This window comes from Pseudophryne corroboree, chromosome 5 (assembly GCF_028390025.1).
Source record: "Pseudophryne corroboree isolate aPseCor3 chromosome 5, aPseCor3.hap2, whole genome shotgun sequence".
NCBI classification, from domain to species: domain Eukaryota; kingdom Metazoa; phylum Chordata; class Amphibia; order Anura; family Myobatrachidae; genus Pseudophryne; species Pseudophryne corroboree.
Window position 1 is genome coordinate 409,015,546 of NC_086448.1, and position 4,410 is coordinate 409,019,955.

Here is a 4,410-nt window from a genome sequence, read left to right on the forward strand (position 1 = left end):
AGGGTTTTCTGAGGCGGTCATTCAAACTATGTTGCGGGCCCGGAAACTGGCTTCTGCTCGGATTTACTATAGGGTCTGGCATTCTTACTTTGGTGCGCATCTAAAAATTATGACGCTTCCAAGTATAGTACAGCCAAGTTGTTGGCCTTTCTTCAGCAGGGCCTGGACTTAGGCCTGCGTCTGGCCTCCCTCAAGGTTCAAATATGTCGGTGTGGTTTCAGAGGAAGAGTGCGACCTTACCTGATGTGCATACCTTCACTCAGGGTGTGTTGCGTATCCAACCTCCCTATGTCCCGCCTGTGGCTCCTTGGGACTTGTCGGTGGTTTTGGAGGCGTTACAAGAGTCTCCGTTTGAACCTCTTGGTTCAGCTGATCTTAAGTGGCTTTCCCTTAAGGTGGTGTTTCTGCTGGCTATTGCTTCAGCTAGAAGAGTGTCGGATTTGGGTGCCTTGTCTTGTATGTCCGCATATCTGATAATTCACTGTGACCGGGCGGTTCTTAGGACTCGTCCCAGATATTTACCTAAGGTGGTTTCTTCGTTCCACCTTAACCAGGAGATCGTGGTTTCGGCACTTGTTTCTCCTGATCTGTCTCCTAAAGAGCGGTCTTTGGATGTGGTACGGGCTCTCCGTATCTATGTGAAGAGAACTGCTTCTGTTAGGAAATCTGACTCTCTCTTTGTGCTGTTTGGATTTCACAAACGGGGCTGGCCTGCTCACAAGCAAACTTTGGCCAGATGGATTAGAATGGTGATTGCACATGCTTATGTGAGGGCTGGTCTATCAGCTCCTGCTCACATTACGGCCCGTTCTACTCGGTCTGTTGGACCTTCTTGAGCAGCCCGCCGTGGTGCGACCCTTGAGCAATTGTGCAAGGCGGCTACGTGGTCCTCAGTGAACACGTTCATAAGGTTCTATGCCTCGATACTGCCGCATCCCAGGAAGCTTTCTTTGGACGCCGGGTTCTTGTGCCCGCTACAGTGCGTCCCCTCCCATAAGGACCTGCTTTAGGACATCCCCTATGTCTTTCCTTGTGGAGCCCAGTGTACCCCGCAGCAGAAAACGAGTGCTCCTGCGCAGACGAGGAGTCGCAATTATCCCGTACTTGGACGATCTCCTGATAAAAGCGAGATCAAAGGAACAGTTGCAGAAAAGCGTGTCGCTCTCCCTGAGAGTACTGCAGCAGCATGGCTGGATTCTAAATCTACCAAAGTCACAGTTGGTTCCGACGACTCGACTGTCTTTCTTAGGCATGATTCTGGACACAGAACAAAAGAGGGTTTTTCTCCCGATGGAAAAAGCCCAGGAACTAGAGAACATGGTCAGAGACCTGTTAAAACCGAAAAGAGTGTCAGTCCATCAATGCACTCGAGTACTAGGGAAAATGGTGGCGACCTACAAAGCCATCCCCTTCGGCAGGTTTCATGCGAGTACTTTTCAGTGGGACCTTCTGGGCTAGTGGTCCGGGTCCCATCTTCAAATACATCAGAAAATAACCCTGTCCCCCAGGGCCAGGGTGTCTCTCTTGTGGTGGCTGCAGAGTGCTCACCTTCTAGAGGGTCGCAGGTTCGGCATTCAAGACTGGGTTCTGATGACCACGGACGCGAGCGGTTACGTTTGACGGCATGGTGGTTGAACGCCGAATCCTAGCTGGAAAGGGTATTCCAGGGGAAGTCATCCCTACTCTGATAAAGGCTAGGAAGGAGGTGACAGCGAAACATTATCACCGTATCTGGAGGAAATATGTATCTTAGTGTGAAGTCAAGAATGCTCCTACGGAAGATTTCCACCTGGGCCGTTTTCTCCACTTTCTACAGACAGGAGTGGATATGGGCCTAAAGTTAGGCTCCATAAAGGTACAGATTTTGGCCCTATCTATATTTTTCCAGAAGGAATTGGCTTCTCTCCCAGAAGTCCAGACTTTTGTAAAGGGAGTGCTGCACATCCAGCCTCCTTTTGTGCCCCCAGTGGCACCATGGGACCTTAACGTGGTGTTACAGTTCCTAAAATCTCACTGGTTTGAACCTCTTCAGACAGTTGAATTAAAATTTCTCACTTGGAAGGTGGTCATGTTGTTAGCCTTGGCATCTGCAAGGCGGGTGTCCGAATTGGCGGCCTTGTCTCATAAGAGCCCCTATCTCATTTTCCATGTGGATAGAGCAGAGTTGAGGACTCGTCCTCAATTTCTACCTAAGGTGGTGTCATCGTTTCATATGAACCAACCTATTGTGGTCCCTGTGGCTAAGGGAGACTTGGAGGATTCCATGTCCCTTGATGTAGTCAGGGCCTTAAAAATTTACGTAGCCAGGACGGCTCGGATTAGGAAAGCAGAGGTACTGTTTGTCCTGTATGCAGCCAACAAGGTTGGCGCTCCTGCTTCTAAGCAGACTATTGCTCGCTGGATCTGTAACACGATTCAGCAGGCTCATTCTACGGCTGGATTCCCGTTACCAAATTCGATAAAGGCCCATTCCACTAGGAAGGTGGGCTCATCTTGGGCGGCTGCCCGAGGCGTCTCGGCTTTACAACTTTGCCGAGCGGCGACTTGGTCGGGGTCAAACACTTTTGCTAAATTCTACAAGTTTGATACCTTGGCTGAGGAGTACCTCATGTTTGCTCAATCGGTGCTGCAGAGTCATCCGCACTCTCCCGCCCGGTCTGGAGCTTTGGTATAATCCCCATGGTCCTTATGGAGTCCCCAGCATCCTCTAGGACGTAAGAGAAAATAAGATTTTAAACCTAGCGGTAAATCTTTTTCTCCTAGTCCGTAGAGGATGCTGGGCGCCCGTCCCAGTGCGGACATATTTCTGCAGGACTTGTATATAGTTGTTGCTTACATAAGGGTTATGTTACAGTTGGGATCAGTCATTAGCAGATACTGTTTTGTTCATACTGTTAACTGGCTGCGTATATTCCAGGTTATACGGTGTGGATGGTGTGGGCTGGTATGAATCTTGCCCTTAGATTAACAAAAATCCTTTCCTCGTACTGTCCGTCTCCTCTGGGCACAGTTTCTCTAACTGATGTCTGGAGGAGGGGCATAGAGGGAGGAGCCAGTGCACACCAATTCTAAAGTTCTTTATAGTGCCCATGTCACCTGGGGAGCCCGTCTATACCCCATGGTCCTTACGGAGTCCCCAGCATCCTCTACGGACTAGGAGAAAACGATTTACCGGTAGGTTTAAAATCTTATTTTTAGTCACCATATCTCTCCTATATCTCTGCTTGTGCTGACTACACTGCGCAGAGGTTTGGGTAAGAGGTATTGTGCTGCTGCCAATTGTACTGTGTTACCTGATACTGCCAGTTATATTATGTCTGCTTCTGAAGGTAACGGTTCTGGGGCTGAACACACTGCCGGTGTTGCTGAAGCCACAGATCCATATGGGGAGAATATAGCAGCTGTGGGCTCTGGTTCTGGGGGCTCCTTGCCCCCCAGTGGGACTGTGGCAACGGAGGTACATAATGACCCACCGTGGGCTGCTTTTTCCACGCTTCTATATATGCTAGTTAATAAACTAACACCCCCTATGGTACCCCCTATCCCGGTGCAACCGTACGTGGTCCATGCAGCTAATCCGCCGTGGGCGGATGATTTATCTGCTCAATTGAAGAAGTTGAACCAGTCCCTGACTACTAAAAAGTCTGACCCTCGCTCGCCTAAGTCCAAGGGGTCCTCTAAGTGAGCTTTTATCTCCTCACAATCCACTGCTGTCACTGACACCTCGTCTGATGAAGACGGCACTTACACTGACCCCACAGATTCTGACTCAGATACTGCTGATGGGGAGGGTAGTTCACATGTGGATGTTCCTGATCTTTTGGAGGCTATTAAATTAATTTTACAGATTACGGATGATCCCGAGCCATCCGTCCCTCCTAAGAAACCAGATAGGTTCAAGCGTCAGAAGGTGGTTAAACAAGTTTTACCTCACTCTGACCACCTAGTGGACATACGTCAGGAACCCTGGGGAAACCCAGGTAAGAAGTTCGTGCCTCAAAAGAAGATGCTGGCTCGCTATCCCCTCGCGCCAGAGCTGTCTCAAAATTGGGAAATGCCTCTTCCAGTAGACTCACATGTGGCTAGGATGGTGGTCTCCTCAGCTCTACCTGTCACTACCGTCACGTCTCTAAAAGAGCCTACGGATAAACGTGTGGAGGGTTGTCTGAAAGCGATTTACACCCTCACGGGTGCTGCACAAAGGCCCACTATTGCAGCAACATGGGCTGCAGAGGCTATTGAAGCATGGGCCTTGGAGTTAGAAGCTGAAATCTCTTCTGACCATGCTAGACAATGCTTGTCATATATTGTCACAGCTTCTCGCTATATTAAAGAGGTGGCTTCTGATGCCGGTATCTTAGCAGCCAAGGCCTCTACTACATCAGTCCTGGCTCACCGGATATTGTGGCT